General features: G+C 46.3%; 1 long non-coding RNA gene across 1 annotated transcript in view; it reads right to left on the bottom strand.

Annotated features, from left to right (window-relative positions):
* Positions 1 to 3298: 3298 nt before the first annotated feature.
* The window catches only part of LOC143982682 (uncharacterized), a 38321-nt gene continuing 23561 nt past the window's right edge, over positions 3299 to 18058 (bottom strand). The window contains exons 3-4 of the long non-coding RNA XR_013274497.1: positions 4057 to 4179; positions 3299 to 3964 (exon numbers count right to left, since the gene is read on the bottom strand). This is a non-coding gene — a long non-coding RNA (uncharacterized LOC143982682). The remainder of the gene's footprint in view (positions 3965 to 4056; positions 4180 to 18058) is intronic.

The following is an 18058-nucleotide window of genomic DNA, read 5'->3' as shown; positions in this document are numbered from 1 at the left end:
TGAAGAAACTAGTCGCATGCATTGCTCAGGTGTCATTTTTCCCCATTCTTCCACACAGTCTTCAAATTCTGAAGGTTCCGTGGGCCTCTTCTATAAAACTCTGATCTTTAGTCCTTTACATAGATTTTCTATTGGATTCAAGTCAGGTGATTGGCTGGGCCATTCTAGCAGTTTTATTTTATTTCTTAGAAACCAATTGAGAATTTCCTTGGCTTTGTTTGGGACCATTGTCTTGCTGAAATGTCCACCCGTTTCATTTTCATCATGCTGGTAGATGGCAGCAGATTTTTTTCAAGAATGTTTTGGTACATTTTTCTATTCACCCCTCTTTCAATGATATGAAGTTTGCCAGTACCTTATACTGAAAAACAGCCCCACACCATGATGTTCACACCTGCAAACTTCACTGTTGGTATGGGGGTGTTTTGGGGGTGATGTTCCTTTTGACCTCCAAACATGGTGCGTATTATGGCATCCAAAGAGTTCAATTTTGGTCTCACCTGACCAGACTAGATTCTCCCAGTATTTCACAGGCTTGTCTAAATGTTGTGCAGCACACTTTAAACGAGCTTCAACATGCTTTTTCTTCAGCAATGGAGTCTTGCGTGGTGAGTGTGCATACAGGTCATAGTGGTTGGGTGCAAAAGTATATTGTTTTCTTTGAAATAATCGTACCTGCTAATTCCAGGTCTTTCTTGGGCTCTCCACAAGTAGTACTTGGCTCTTGGACAACTCTTTTGATAATTCTTTTCACACCTGTCAGAAATCTCACGAGGAGCACCTGGTCATGGCCATTTTATGGTGAAATTATGTTCTTTCCACTTCTGGATTATGGCCCCAACAGTGCTCACTGGAACATTCAGGATTTTAGAAATTCTTCTGTACCCAATGCTATCAGTATGTATTGCAACAATAATGTTGCAAAGCTCGAGATAGCTCTTTGCTTTTACCCATCATGAGATGGTTCTTGTGTGACACTAGGTAATGAGACGCCTTTTTCATAGGCCATCAGTTGAGACTGAAACAGCAGATATTAATTTGCACTGTCAAGGGGCAGGATTGCTTTCTATTTACTGATGGATTTCAACTGGTGTCTTAGCTTTCCATTACTTTTTGCACTTCCCTTTTTTCATCTGTTCAATACTTTTTCCCTGTCTCATTCCATTTTAGTACACATAACTTAATTTCTGAACTTATTTGTTTTGGTGTCTTTGTATGTATGAATTGCATGGGTTGTTACATGTGGTGAACATTTCATGTTAATAGCACCTTTAGAAATATATTTACCTAGAAAAATGATGACGCGTTCAATACTTATTTTACACACTGTAAATCTGAAAATTGATCAATCCTGATGTACTGATTGTCCAGCTCATTTCTTGAGGCTCAAAAATGCAACGACAGGTCAAATAACCCCACTTTGGTAAGTAGACAGGTATTTAGCAAGAGGCATGGTAAGTTTTTATCACAATTACTTATGTAATACCATGATTTTTTTTCTTACCATAGTAACACTGCTGCTCTAGGGAAGTGATCAGGTTTTTTTTTTTTTTTTTAACACACATTATGATTGCATACACCAGTTATCACTAAATGGCGGACCGCAGGCCAAGTCCGGAGCACGTCAATGATCTGTGCAGCCCCGCCGGGGTTACACCATTTAAGATCTGCTTTTTTGTCTTCAGCTGCCGCTGCCTGCTAGCTCTGTTGTCGTCACAGAGCTGACATCAGAAGAGCAGCACAGCGATGCATGGAGGGCATGGGCTGGCCCAGTCAACTGATAGAATGCAGAGCGTTTCTAGCAACCAATCGACCAATCAGTAAACTGGGGCAGGTCCTGCCCTCTGTCCATCTCTTTGCTGCACTTCCAATGTCAGCTCTGTGCCTCCAATGTCATCTGCTGTTTCCTGTGTAAGGTAAGACGGGGAAGAGGGCACTGTTATGAAGGACGGAGAGGGAAAGTATCAGAAACTGAAAGGAATGAGGGGTGATATAAAAGGGAGGTAGGGCAGGAATGTGAAGGGGGTTTTACAAAGGGGGTGAAGACAGGAATGTAAAGGGGGTTTTACAAAGGGGGTGAAGACAGGAATGTAAAGGGGGTTTTACAAAGGGGGTGAAGACAGGAATGTAAAGGGGGTTTTACAAAGGGGGTAAAGACAGGAATGTAAAGGGGGTTTTACAAAGGGGGTAAAGACAGTAATGTAAAGGGGGTTTTACAAAGGGGGTGAAGACAGGAATGTAAAGGGGGTGCCATAAAGGGGGTGAAGACAGGAATGTAAAGGGGGTGCCATAAAGGGGGTGAAGACAGGAATGTAAAGGGGGTGCCGTAAAGGGGGTGCCATAAAGGGGGGTGAAGACAGGAATGTAAAGGGGGTGCCATAAAGGGGGGTGAAGACAGGAATGTAAAGGGGGTGCCATACAGGGGGGTGAAGACAGGAATGTAAAGGGGGTGCCATACAGGGGGGTGAAGACAGGAATGTAAAGGGGGTGCCATACAGGGGGGTGAAGACAGGAATGTAAAGGGGGTGCCATAAAGGGGGGTGAAGACAGGAATGTAAAGGGGGTGCCATAAAGGGGGGTGAAGACAGGAATGTAAAGGGGGTGCCATAAAGGGGGGTGAAGACAGGAATGTAAAGGGGGTGCCATAAATAGGGTGAGGACAGGAATGTGAAGGGTCCACAGATTGCGGTGCAAAGGGGTGGTGCTATAAAGGGTTGAGGACAGGAATGTGAAGGGGGTGTGGACAGGAATGTGAAGGGGGTGTGGACAGGAATGTGAAGGGGGTGTGGACAGGAATGTGAAGGGGGTGTGGACAGGAATGTGAAGGGGGTGTGGACAGGAATGTGAAGGGGGGCTAGGGACTGCAATGTTAAGGATTGTGATATGAAGGGGGCTGAGAACTGCTATTTGAAGTAGGGAGTGATATAAAAGGGGACCGCGGACTGTAATGTGAAAGGGGGGGGGGGTAATGTGCAGGGGGACTGAAAACACTGATGTAATAAAAAGGATTGTGATGTGATGTGAAGGATCTGAGGCTAGCTTCACATTATTGCATACTGCGTGTAGGCCGCCCCTTTATTGCAGTGAGCTGCCATATAAGCAGAATTTTTTTTTTTTTTTTTAATTGCACTGTACCAAGCTGCATGGTACTGTGGCACCATGCGGTGTGGCACTCATAAAAAAACGCAACACATTTGCTATTGTGCAGAGGTGCTATTAAGTGTCATGATCATTGAAAGAAGAAGCCACACATTGTTGAGTAAAAATCCTTTTACTCTGTACACATTCACATGTGCGTTGTAAAAAAATATATAACATTTTGAGTTATCTACATATTTTTTTGTTTTAAGGTTACATAAACAGCCATGTTTCAAAACAGAACATACACAACTCTGGAACTTACAAAGTTCAACATTGAAAAACTTAAAAGGCAAGATCACACATTATATTGTCCAAAACGTGTGGATCTAGCCTTCAACAGATGGGGTGAAGTCACCCCTGTAAAAGCCTAATTTTGAAGATACACAAATTGGGAGTCAAACTGGAGGTTTACATTCTGATCTTATGCTTAATGTCAACATGTGCCATCTCCCATCATGGGGGACAAATGGACATATTTTGGGGGTGCAACCCCTTCCTCTCACCTCCTTGAGTTTTGAGGAAGTTGTTGCAGGCACAAAACGCGTACATTGAGGGCAGATAGCGCATGTTGACATACTGTGTGCATCTTCAAAATTACTTTAAAATTTAAAACTTTTTTCAAACACACAAAATAGTGCCAATTTGTTGGAAAATAAAATTCTTCCAAGGACATCAATCATGTTCTTAAGCTTTACTTCAATATCCATAGTTTTCTGTTTGATAATGTTTAAATCCTGACTGCAGCACATGATGTCCTGGATTAGCCTTTGGGAACTGTCACTGGTGAAATGATCTAATTGTTCTTCCACAACCTGTACATCACCTAAAAATCAACAAAAAAAAAAAAAAACACACCATGTATTATAAATATGCAAGAATACATCTCTTATTACCTGAAGCTGGGGTGTCACTCACCTGTTGTGGACTCAATCTCAACCACCTCTCCTTCCTCTACATCCTATGGTTGTGAACTCTGTTCCCCTTTTTCAGGAAGTGAGGGGTCCCTGGTGACCTCATATTTCCCGATTCTTTGCTCCCCTATGAGAATGAAACAAAAAGGTATACTTAGCACACAGATATTTGAGGCAACAAATATGAATGATAAACATTGCTTGGAAGTGGGGAACAATTGTCTGTTTGGGCAGAATTACAAGCTGAAGACATGATTTATGCCCTTAAAGCTGGAATACTTACCTTTTTTGGGCCCCCAAGTATCCAATGGAGTACCTGTGTTTGACACCCTAAAAAGTTTGTTCTGGTGTCCCACACTAGTGCACATAGTCCAGATGTGTAGACAGCTGCTGACTGTCATCTCCATACATTACACTGGATCTAGTTTGCTGTTCCTTCTAGGTTCAAACACATCTAGACAATAATGTCCTAAACCTATTTTATTAAATTCAAAAATAAACACGAACAAACGTATTTAATCAGGTATCTGGGAAAACATCGTATTTATTTAGGAAATGAACAAGGTTTACAACGACTGCTTACTGTGCGTATGAACATGAAAGTAGCCATTTTTAAATGTACAACACCATAAAGAAAAACACATGGCGCAGCATGCAATATTAATAGGAACACACGACAAATACTTACTTTTTCAAGGAACTTTCTTGATCTTTCTATACTGATCGTGCTCCCCTAATTTGAGGTCCGACCAGCATTTCCTCAATTGATCCTTGGATCGTCGTACCCCAAAAATCCTGTACAGACTCTTCACAACTTTAGTCATGATCTTGGCCTTTCTCAGATTTGGATTTGGGTATGGACCATAATTCCCATCATAGTCGTTCCTCCTCAAGATGTCGACCATCTCCAACATCTCAGCAAAGGACATATTTGTGGCCTTAAATCCACTCTGGGATCGGGACGTTCCTGGTTCCGGGCTTTCCTCCTCCTCGATACTGGAATTATGCACCTGGTGTGTCTCCGCCATGTTCCTCTCCCACTGCAAAGAAAGAGACGGGGCGGGGAATATTCTAGAAAGAACGTCAGGGGCGGGTGACGCGTTCGGAGTTTCACGCATGCGCAGTGTATATAAAGCTTAAACACGTGTGTCGTAACTACGTTCTGTGTGCAGAGGAAGGAGGAACGGAAGCGACGAACGTTAGAATTTGTAAAGACCCGGGCCCCCAATGCAGACATGAGGTCTCTGGAAACAAAAATTTGTAGCTTGAGAAGCACCTATAGGAAGGAATATCAGAAGGTCCAGCAATCCCTGAGGTCAGGAGCAGCAGACCAGGTGTATGTACCCAGTCTGTGATATTATAACAGGTTTCTTTTTCTTGATGACCAGATTGAGGGCAGGTAATCGCTTTCAATGCTTCCAGCACCCCTTCCTTCCAGCCTTCCCTCAAACCCAGCTGAGGCTTTTGTGGACCAATCTGGGCCTTCCATCCAGGAGGAGATTGAGGAGCCCAGTTGGAGCCAGGTATAGGATTTTAATATATATTTTTTATGCGAAAATGATGGTTGTTAACTAGATGTTATTGATAAGAAATGAATGATTTAACAAAAGTGTTTCACGTATCAATAGACAGTAGTGGCCAAAAATGATTGGGGTAAGAATGAAAAATGCTGGGCTCAGAATGATAGTCTTTTCTATTTAGTAACATTAAATTTGAAACAGTCATGAGCTGAAAATTGTGTGTTTGATCAACAAAAAACTATAACTTTGTCCCTTTTTTATACACAGAAAGACCTCAGCCAGGACGAGTCTCTGGCAAGTGGCACACAGGAGGAGGCGGGGGAAGGTGTCAGCCAGGAGGTGGCAGGGCCCAGTAAGCCCTTGTACACACGGTTGGACATTCTGACAACCAAATCCGTTGGATTTTGTCCGACAGATTTTGTCAAGGTTGTCGGAAAATCCGATCGTTCAGAACGCGATGAGCTAATTTCGTTACGATGGGACTGCGTTCAGGCTAGTAGCCAATAGCTTTGGTCTAGGAATTTGATCTGAGCATGCGTGGCACTTTGTCCAATCGGAATTCTCTACACACAATCGGACAAAGTCCGATCGGATCATGTTGTCGGAAAATTTTATAGCCCAGCTGGAAAACTTGGTCCGACGGAAACAGTCTGATGGAGCCCACACACGGTTTATCCAACAACACAGTCCTATCTGACATTGTCCATTGGAATATCCGACCGTGCGTACAAGGGCTAACACCAAGTTTCAGGTGCCTCCCCTCGTCCTTCCATACAAAAGGCCCAGGAAGGGGACTAAAACCGGGGAGGCAGCACTGGCCCTCATCAAGGAGGCTAATGGCGCCCTGAAATCTCGCCCCCCCCCCCCCCCCCCATCGATGCTTTAGAGGCCTATGGCATCTACATAGCCTCCAATTTACAGCAAATGGAGGAGGGCCAATGGCACAAATGTGAAAAAAATCATATTTACAACTATCCACAAGGGGTTGAGTGGTGAACTAACTGATGATGACCCCCTGTGTGCGCTCCCCCATCCTCCTCCTGCCACAGGTCCGCCTCCAGGGAAGGCTGCACGGAAGACAAGAAAGTGATTGCCTGCCTTCAGTCTGGTCTGACAGAACACACAGCCTGTTGTAGTACCACAGCCTGGGTACATATGTCATCTGCTGCTGTTCCTGTTCTCTGGGATTCCTGGACCAGATTGACCTCCTTTCTATATGGACTTCTCAAGCTACCAAGTTTTTGAGCCACAAAGTTTGTGTGCCTTGGGGGCCAAAGGCTTTTGCAAATTCAAGCACTTTCTCCAGCGAAAGGTGCTTAGGTGCTTTTGATCAAGGTCATCTGCTGATCTGAGAACTGTAGTGGGGACTTTTAAAGTGGTTGTAAACTCTAGAAAAAAAATAAAAAATCCCTGCAAGACAAAGGCATAATGAGATAGTATACATAGCATACCAGCTCATTATGAATTACTTAACTGAGATTGAACCCCCTGCAGCCGCCCTCACTCCCGCGTATAGTGGGCCTCGGAACCGTGATTGGCCGGAGCCGCAATTACATCACTCCCGCGCATGAGCGCGAGAGCCGCCGGTAACGGCACAATATATATATATATATATATATATATATATATATATATATATATATATATATATATATATATATATATATATATATATATATATATATATATATATATATATATATATATATATACATATATATATATATATACATATACACACACACACACACACACACACACACACACACACACACACACACACACACACACATATACACAATTGGCTTAAGGATACACACCTCTCAACTGAGGGATCACATGAGCCATACGGTGTGACACTATAATCAAAATCTGAAAACATTGATTGAATGGGCAACATAGTGGTTTAGTGTCTAGCACCTTCACCCAGCAGCAAAAAGGTTTGTTGGTTTGAATCCCAGCCATAACACCACCCACTTGGAGCCTGCATGGGTCTCCCCCGGGCACCCCAGCCTCGATCCACACTCCAAAGACATGTCAGCCGGTCAACTGGATCCTGTCCAAATTGACCATGGCATGCACAAATGCAAGCCAAGGACCCTGGACTGCAAGCTCCAAGAGGGCAGGGACCAATGCACAACACACATGCAAAGTGCTGTGCAAATTGACAGCAACACACAAGTACCCAAAAGTAAAAAAAAAAAAAAAAAAAAATATTAAATTTTTTTTAATATTCTATTCTTTAAGAAACTAAGTGCCCCAGTGGACATTTAGACCCCTTTCACACCAGGGCGTTTTGCAGGCGCTATAGCGTTAGAAATAGCACCCGCAATCTGCCCTAAAAAAGCTGCACCACTGTAGGACAGTCCTGCCGGCAGCGTCTTTGGAGCGGTGTGTTTACCGCTCCTCCCCATTGAAATCAATGGGGCAGCGCTGTAATACCGCCGGCAAAACGCCGCTATTGCGGTGTATTGCCAGCGGTTTTAACCCTTTCTTGCCCGCTAGCGGGGGTTAAAAGCGCCCAGCTAGTGGCCGAAATGCGCCGCAAATCCAGCGATTAAACGCTGCTAAAAATACCGGCGTTTTACCGCCCTGGCTATGGGCGGTGTGGTGTGAAAGGGGTCTTAGAAAACCATCACCCACAGAAATATAATATATTAGAGTCATTGCTATTGGTACCACTACCTATTGCCACCCTTGTGCTGAGGGTGTACAATCAACTCCAAGGATAATTAATAGACCTCAACTATTATAATATGATATAATTATAATGCTACCCCAGTTAGGGGATGGAAGAGGGTTGGGCCTTAAAAAAAAAAAAAAAAAAAACACCAGAACCACCCGCAGGCCATTCGAGTTCCTCCTTACAATAATAATTCAAGGAATGGTCGTGCTCAAAACAATTATTCACAACAACCAAACCTTGATGGGGTGCCCGTTTATAATCATTATGAGCCTCTAGATAGAGACTATGATGATTACACATAAAAAATATGATAGATATATTGTTCAGCATCCCCCTTATCACACTCCAAGATCCTCACATCAGGAGGGTATAACTCTGGTTAGCCCCCGTGGCAATTGCAACATCCTACTAAGGGTCCTCCACCACCATCTTTTTCCAAAAGGCCCACAAAAATCAGGGAGGGGTGGAGAACTAAGAAAGACCAGAGAGGGGAGGAAGAACCAATCGAAAAAGGAGAAGAGTAAAGAATGCTGGGATATTGCCCAATAATTAATAAAAACAAAATTAAAAACAAAAAAATAGGCATCATATAAAATGACAAAGACTAGCCTCTATGTTTGAGCAGACATACAGTATTTGCATTGTTTATCTTGTTCAAAAATAGAAGAACCATAAAACAAGACAGGGGGCACACGGGCTATTATACACATCATACTACTAAGCCATCAGGTCAGTTGTATCAAAGCTTGTTGTCAAAGTAAAACATCAGCTTCCAGTCCATGATACATGATCATTCACGTCACAATGGGAGTGGGACAACTGAAAAACCCAACAACAGGCTAAGGTTTTTTAAGGGCTTGCCTCTTCCTCAGAGCCAGAGCTCAGAGGAGAGGCAAGTGCTAAAACACGTTAGCCTGTTGGGTTTTCCAGTTGTCCTAGGCTATAGGTGATGTGATATGATGTATTGTGGACTGGAAGCTTACTTTGACGACAAGGTTGATAGAGTAAACCTGTTGGTTTGTTGTATATTACTTATGTTACCATATTAACAAAGAGAGGTCTTCCTTAAGATAATGCACTAGGCCAGTGTGCCCCCTCTCGTTTTATTTCAGTGTATCCATTGACTTCCCTATTTATAAGAGGGCATCAAGGAGAGGCATGTCCAGTGAAGCTACCAGGGAAAAAAGTAGGAAACAGTCTGGGGCCCACTTCCAAGCACCAGAGATTGTGGAGTTGATTTAAAAAAATTTGTTAGCACAGCTGAGTACATTAGGCTAGCCAATGAGCTTCGAAGTTCTTCGGCTTGTTCAAAGCTTTGACAAAAAACTGGAAGCCGATTGGTTAACCTAACCTTCTACGCAGAGCTGCACCAGATTTTTCAATTTTGAGTCAAGTCTTCTTTCAAAGTCCGCCGGAGTTTTGGGAAGAAAAAGTCAGCCGGGGCCCACACATAGTCCAATCGTGTGTACGCGGCACATTATGTAGCTTGTTTAAAACACCTAGACATTCTCAGAGGAGTTTACTGCTCCCATGGTTCAGAGAAGCAGGATCTCCCAGTCTATGGATATTGTAGGACCCACTAATCATGGGGTACTTTGTCGCAGTGGGCTTAAGCACCATATAGCAATATGGTGTGACCAAATCCCCATATTTTGATAATGTTTTTTGAGAAAGTCTAGGTGTTTTAAACAAGCCTTGCAGGAGGTAAATTGCTTTTTTGCATGTGTGCGCTGTGATATTTTGTTCTGTTGTATGGTCTTATGGCTGCACCATCTTTAAGGGTGTGTCTCTCTCTCTCCCCCCCCCCCCCCAATATCTTGTTTTGCTTGGTATTGTGTAACACCGGTCAATATGTTGTCCACCACAACAAATAATGGCTGGTCGTTTAATGCAATAAATTCCATAATTTTATCTGTAAAATAAAGCTTTGAGACTGTCACTTGTAAATTTTTTAACCTTTTCAAAGACTGTGGCCACAGATGGTGTTGAGCCTGGGGCACTTTTTGGAAGTGGTACCGATTTCTTGTATTCAGTATGCTGAACTGGATGACATGTTTTCAGGTAGTGTAATCCCCCCGCCCCCTCCCCCTTTGAAATGTCTGCTGAGCAAAAACTGCAGATTGCAAATTTGGGGTCTTTATCAGAAACTTAAAAAAAAAAAATCCACACTGCAGACATGGTCCACCTTTGCTAATAGCGCAGAAGAATAGCATAGAATGATCTATAGTAGTGGGAGTAAAATCTGAGGGGGGGAAAAAAAAAAAAAAAAAAAAAGGCTAAAATCTCAAGCAAGGTAGTCATGTCTGCACTGCAGTACATCGGACTTGTACCAAAGAATATATTGATTTGATTGCATGCCATTTGTTTGAGATATAATATTCAGTAGTACATTACATAATGCATACTGTTACATTTAAAAAAATGAATGTGCTTGTCAGTGTAGTATAACATACTAACTGAATGTTATCTCTTTCTTTCTAATAGCAGTTCAAACATGCATTACTGATGTGAATGTACAATGTATATGTAAAGCGCTGCATAAATTGACAGCGCTGTATAAGTACCTTACAAATAATAAGTACCTGGCCTGTTAGTTTAGTAGTAGTAGAACTAATACTACGTACAACTGAATATACACATATATATAGTACTACTAGATGGATTGTCAGTTTAAGAGAAGTCTCACCGGCGAATAGTAGTAATAGTATCCATCCAGGAGGTCGGTGCCCAATCTCCAATGCAGCCTTGTATGCAGCCATCTCCCGAGTCACAACTGCACCTCAAGTTGCAACCACAAGTAACATCGGCGGGGAAAGTGCTCCCAACTCCAGCGTCTCCTTGGCAGGGAACATTCTCACGAGTCCAGCGTCTTAACCACGGGGAACGTGCATGACATCACTCGGTGCGTGCACCGCTACTGCACATTAGGGGTGCAGAATATAAAATCGATGCATTACGATTTGGCCTAGCTCGATTCTGAATCGATGTGGAGAGCAGCTGAATCGCAATGTGCGCTTAAGTCATAGCGGCTCCTCCCCCTTGTCACATTCATCATAATGGCCGTGAGGAGCCACATGTTGGAGGGGACAAGAACGGCTGGGGCCAGAACTGAAGGGCAGCTTGGCCTAACAATGCTGGCACTTCAACTGATGAGAGTGGCGGCAGCTGGGCTTGTGGAGCATGGGGCTCCAGGAGAGCAGAGCCAATGGCCCTGGAAGTGTTCAATATATATTATGTGGCATTGCTTTACCAAATGCGCGTGTGTGTGCGCAAAATTGTTACACAATACACAGAACTTTAAATCCCGCCCCAGGGGGGTGGACCATGTGCTATCAACCCTCCTCACTGCTCCCAGCAGCTTCAGTACGTCAACAAGCAGTATAACAAAGAAACGTAGGGGTGCTGTGTTGGTCGGTAAATTACAGAGAAGAGGATTTTACGGCGAGTACAAAAATCCTATTTTCTCTTATATTCACCAACCGACACAGCTCCTCTCTAACTAAATGGGATGTCCTCAAGCAGTGGCAAACAAGCGGTGGGGGAATAAAAAAAAAAAATACACAGCATAAAAACTTCATCCACCATGGTAAGTGGGAACTAGTGACACTAAACCCACAAAAAAACAGCAGTGTGTGGAAAAATTCCACCATATAACCGCGTATCCTCAACAGGAGTGATCCCCAAGACCGCAACATTGCAGAAGTAATGCAACAGTGCATTAATCCAAACATGTACTGCGTTTTTTAGCGAAAAACCAGGAAAAAAAAAAAAAAAAAAAATCAATTGCAACTACACAGTTGCCTGCAAAACTTTGCGGCCAAAACAAGCATCAGCCGATGCACTGACGTCTACCTTGTAGAACTTGGTAAACATATGGACAGATGACCAGGTCGCCGCCTTACACACCTGAGCAACAGACGCTTGGTGTCGGAAGGCCCAGGACGTTCCGATTGCTCTTGTAGAGTGGGCCGTGACTGGAAAGGGGGGCACCTGCCCTTCAAGGCGTAGGCTTGGACTACAATCTGTCTGATCCACCTGGAAATGGAGGCTGACGAGACCACCATTCCCTGCTTAGGAGCAGCCACCGAAAAAAAACAGTGAGTCTGACTTCCGAAAGGGAGTCGTGGCAGACAAGTACACCTTCAGAGCCCTAACCACATCAAGAGCACGAAGGGCCACCTCCTTGGGGTGCTTCGGCTTAGGACACAACGATAGTAATACAATGTCCTCATTGATATGAAAAGCCAAAACCACCTTCGGTAGAAAGGACAGTTGCGAACGCAACACCCCTTTATCCCTGTGGATGACCAGATAAGGAGACTTGCCGGACAAGGCCGCCAATTTTGAAACCCTCCTGGCCGATGTGATGGCCACTAGAAAGACCACTTTCTGTGAAAGGGTCAACAGGAGAATCTCCCGGATATTCTCAAACGGCGGCTTCTGAAGCGCCGACAACACCAGGTTCAAATTCCATGGGGGTAACGGTGGGCGCACCGGAGGGACTACATGTCGTACCCCCTGAACAAAGGTACTCAATGAGTGAGACACCAGTGGTCGCTGAAAAAAAAAAAAAAAAAAAAAAAAAAAAAAAAAAAAAAGACAGCCAGGGCTGAAATTTGCCCCTTAATGGTGCTCAACGCCAATTTGTTTTTCTCCTTGCTGAAGAAACAGCAGGATCCTGGATATAGAAAAGGCGTGCTGATGCCACCCTTTCTCCTCACACATGGAGATGTAGGCCTTCCAGGTACGATGGTATATCTTCGGTGAAGAAGATTTCCGCGCCCTCAGCATAGTTGGAATCACTGAGTCTGACAGACCCCGGTTCCTCAGCACCTGGCTCTCAATAGCCATGCTGTTAAAGCCAGCGATGGTAAAGCAGGGTGAAAAATTGGACCTTGAGATAGGAGGTCATCTCTCAGTGGCAGTTGCCAGGGAGCATCTGCCACCAGACGCACCAGGTCTGCATACCAGGGCCGCTGAGGCCAATCTGGGGCAGCCAGGATTACGGGAATCCCCTCGGCTTCTACCCTGCGAAGTAGACGTGGCAAAAGTTTTAGTGGAGGAAAGGCGTAAATCAGCTGGTACTGATCCCACGGAGCCACCAGGGCATCTGACGCGTCTGCCCACGGATCCCTCGTCCTGGACCCGAATCTCGGCACCTTCCGATTGAGACGGGAGGCCAAGAGATCCACATCTGGCTTGCCCCATTTCAGGCACAGCAGCTGGAATATTTCTGGATGCAACGCCCTTTCTCCTGGGTCCAGCATCTGGCGGCTCAGATAGTCCGCCTGCCAATTTTCCACCCCCGGGATATAAATGGCTGACAGGGCCGGAACGTGTCGCTCTGCCCACCGAAGTATGTGAGCGACCTCCTGTGCAGCGGCTGAGCTTCTTGTTCCTCCTGGTCGGACGCCCTTGAAGACACGTCAACCACATGTGGAGGCACAGCCTGATCGTTCTCAATTTGAGCAGATTGATCGGCAACTTGGATTCTTCCATCGACCAGAGGCCTTGAGCCGACTGAATCCCCATCACTCCACCCCAGCCGGACAGACTTACATCCGTCGTGATCATCATCCAGTTCAGATGAGGAAACGATTTTCCGGACTGAATCACCGGGGACCTCAACCACCAGATCAGGGAATCCCTGACTGGTTGGCTCACCTGGATCTGCCGATCCAGGGACAATGTAGATTTGTCCCATTTTGTCAATATCTCCTTCTGCAGGACTCTGGTGTGGAACTGGGCATAAGGTACTGCCTCGAAGGAAGCCACCATGAGTCCCAGCACTCGCATGCAAAAGCGGAGCGATGACCACTTGCAGTTAATCAGTAGACTGACTGCAGACCTGAGAGTCAGCAATTTGTTCGAGGGGAGAAAAACCCCAGGTACTCCAGATGCTGAGTTGGTACAACCACCGACTTCTTTAGGTTCAACAGCCACCCAAACTCTTGCAGGGTCTGCATGGTGATCGCCACATCCACCTCTAAGTCTGAGGCGGAAAATGCTCTCAGGAGATCGTCTAGGTAGGTAACCCACGATCGCGATCCCGCGCTGCCTCAGCAACGCCAATACTGGAGCCACTACTTTGGTAAAGACTCGGTAGTGGACTTCCCCTACTGCCAAGCGCAGAAATTTTTGATGCCGAAGGCAAATGGGTATGTGCAGGTAGGCATCCTGGATGTCCAAGGACGCCAGGAAGTCCCCTTGATGGAGTGCAGCGACAACTGAGCGAACAGATTCCATTCTGAACCTTTGCACCTTTACTAAGTGGTTGAGGGCCTTTAAGTCCAAGATCGGACGTACCCCTTCCTTCTTGGGAACCACAAACAGATTTGAGTAGAACCCCTGGAAGTGTTCCGATTCCTGAACCGGTACAATCGCCCCGATTCAGAAAGCCCCTTACTGCCCCCAACAGGGCCTCCCGGAAAACCGGGGATGCGGGTATGCTGGAGGGGAAGAAACCGTTTGGCGGCCAAGAGAGAAACTATCTTGTAGCCTGTGGAAATCAGATCGCAGACCCATTGGTCGGATAACCGGGAGGGCCACCAGGCTGCAAACTCCAGAAGACTAACCCCACCCGATGGGGACAAACCTTCATGCAGTAGCACATTTGGTCAAAGGCTTGTTAGGCTTGCGGTTCCAGGGACACTTTGGACCGTCTGTGGGCGTCCTGTCGGGCTGGGGGCATTCTGCCGACGCACCGGGCGGACGAAAAAGCCACTTGTGAGCGGAAAAAGAGGGCCCTTGCCTGTGGCGAGGCTCCTTGGCCTTCCTGGCCTGTGGGAGTAGTGTACTCTTACCACCAGTGGCATTCTTAATAATGTCATCCAACGAAGCTCCAAAGAGCCACTCGCCAAGGAAGGGAAGATCCGTCAGGGCTTTCTTTGATGCCTGGTCAGCAGACCACCATTTCAGCCAAATGATGCGCCTCAGCACCACAGCTGACACTGAAGCCTTTGATAACAGAGGGAGAGTATCCAGGGCCGCGTCACAGACGTACTTAAGGCCTTGCACTAGTTGGTCTGCTAGCTCCATGCAGACAGGGGAGGCATTCTGCTCTCCCAATTAACGGTGCAAAAGTTTTGCTCACTCAGTCAGTGTCTGCGACACCAGTGCAGATGACAATACAGGTCGCACGGCTGACCCCACAACTGTAAATAAGGAACAAGTCACCGCCTCTGCCTTCCTATCCGCGGGATCCTTGAATGCAGGAGTCCCCTGAACCGGGATTGTGGTTACTTTATTTAACCTAGATACTGGGGGGGTCACGACTGGAGGAACCGACAACTTTTTGAGAAGGTTGTCCTCAAAGGGGTTAACGCACCGGCAAATTTTTGGGGACCGAAAAGGTCCGTTGCGGGCAACCCCATTCCCTGTAGATGAATTTGTCAAAATAAGTCAGGTACAAGTAGAGGAACACCTTAGGTGAATGTGCTGGCTTGCGGGACCCAAAAGGGACCGGAACATCAGCAGAGGGATCCGCTGGCCCCTGAATCTTCAGGCTATCACACACAGCTGTGATGAGTGCTCCAACAAGCGCTTTGTCGCACCCGGACAGGGAATCATCCTCACTGTCCGAATGGTCCTGGTCAGCCACGTCTGATAGGTCAGAGCAGGGGTCACCAGCCGCAGCAGGGCCCGAGTCTGCATCAGAGCTCTCCTCAGAGGATGGGGGGGGGCAGGGGCCTCTTACGTGCACCTTTCCTTCCACGTGCCGCCTCTATCTAAGCAACATAGGCGTCAAGGACCGTTGTCAGGGTGTCCATGCGCACCGCGCTAATCGCAGGTGTCCCGGTTGCTATATCCTGGATTTCGGGGGGGAAGAAACACCAGTTTCTGAAGCCATGTTGACCCTAGCCTGTCTGCCACCTGCAAAGGCACTTAGTGCTAGACTCACCACCCTGGGGCGTTCTGTGAATGCCACTAGCAGTGCCTGTAATCCCTAGGAGGCTCCCATTTGCAGAGAGGAGAAAGCTTGGTCAGCAGCAGCTGCTTGTAACAGCAGTGAAACGTTCTGCAGAGCTAGCTTCAGCGCTCAGCAAGGAGCCAAGCAGCGTCCTGTACACACAGTGGACACAGGAAACAGCAAGTGAGAGCACATTTAATACTGCCACAAGAGAACTGCGGCGAAAAGAGCGCTCAGGCTTCAAGAAAATGGCCGCCAATGAAACTACATAGGAGATCCTAAAGAAGATGGCTGCTGAAGCTAACCAGGGGAATACAGGCTTTCCCACATCCAAGATGGCCGCCGGACAGCGCCATGCGGTGACAGAACAAAACTAGAAATGTGCTGCCTGCCTACAGCCAGAACAACCTCCAGACTTTTTGGGGACCCCCCAGACCGGGACCAGGACCAACGCCAGCCGCACAGTGCCCCCGCAGGTGAGAAACCAGCGAACACACACACACACACACACACACACACACACCGCCCGCAGCCACCCCCCTCAGAGGGGGGAAGGAGGGGTGATAGGGAAGATAGGGAGGTGAGGTGGCCCCCGAATCGACCCCCCGGGGAATGACCAGCTGCTCACCCCACCGAAGTAGGGAGAGCCATACTTACCAGTCCTGAAGAGCTGGGAGACATTCCATCACAGACCTACTCCTGCGCAGTTACAGAGTAGCTGTTGGCCCGGTATACTGTGATCCAGACAGCAGTAGCCCGGTCATATGTTTTCCCCCGGAGCATTGAAGCTCACCGACCACCTCAGGAGCTGAGGCATGTCGTGGCCTGCCAAGCCTTAGCTGCGGCCTGCTCGTGCTCGATGGCCAGACCAGGGAGACTACAAGGATATCATTAACCAGCCTGTCACCCAGCCGGCAGTTGATGAAAGATCCTGGGATCTTCTATCTTGTGCAAAAATCATCAAACCTGCAGCAAAAACATGGACCGAGAGGGCCTGCAGGGTTCCTAGGTCACTCTTACTAGGCAAAATAAAAACTGAAGCTGCTGGGAGCAGTGAGGAGGGTTCATAAGCACAGGGTCCACCTTCTGGGGCCAGATTTAAAGTTCTATGTATTGTGTAACAATTTTGCCTAGTTCTCCTAATGGCTGTGTAGGTCGGTGAAAAAAATAAAAATAAATTATATATACATATACACACACACACACACACACACACACACACGGTGTTTTTATTGTATTCAGTTATTGCAATTTTATATATGTTTTTATACATTGCATGATATGTGATCCTCCTACATATTGGTTTTGTATACTTAAACCATTTGTATATTATTTAATCAGCATCACTATACTACATGTATTTTTTGTGCATGTATATACCTAGTGCTGACATGAAAGTGTCTAGCAGCTAGAGCAGGGGTCTCAAACTGGTGGCCCTCCAGCTGTTGCGGAACTACAAGTCCCATCATGCCTCAGCCTGTGGGAGTCATGCTTGTAACTGTCAGCCTTGCAATGTCTCATGGGACTTGTAGTTCCGTAACAGCTGGAGGGCCGCCAGTTTGAGACCCCTGAGCTAGAGTATCTGTTTCCTGTTCAGGGGCTCCTCCTAGGCATTTCCTATGTATGGAATGCAGGCATGGGATGTGATGAGTTCCAGCAGAGTATTTCTGGGTTTGAGTCATCCTGGGGGTTGATTCCTCCATGATTTGCGTCACCTGGTGGCACACTTAAAGAGGAAGTAAACCCTGATGAGTTTTACTTCCTCTTTCATTCCCTGCAAAGGCAAAGCATAATGGGCTAATATGCATCGAATAGTAGCCCATTATGTGTCACTTACCTGACACAGGAGCCAGCGAAGTCGCCGCTGTCCCCTGTAGTCCGCCGCATCCAT

The sequence above is a fragment of the Lithobates pipiens genome, unplaced genomic scaffold (genome assembly GCF_037356315.1).
Source record: "Lithobates pipiens isolate NorthernLeopardFrog02 unplaced genomic scaffold, aLitPip1_a1.2 Scaffold_16, whole genome shotgun sequence".
NCBI classification, from domain to species: Eukaryota; Metazoa; Chordata; class Amphibia; order Anura; family Ranidae; genus Lithobates; species Lithobates pipiens.
This window is presented reverse-complemented; position numbering and strand designations above follow the sequence as displayed.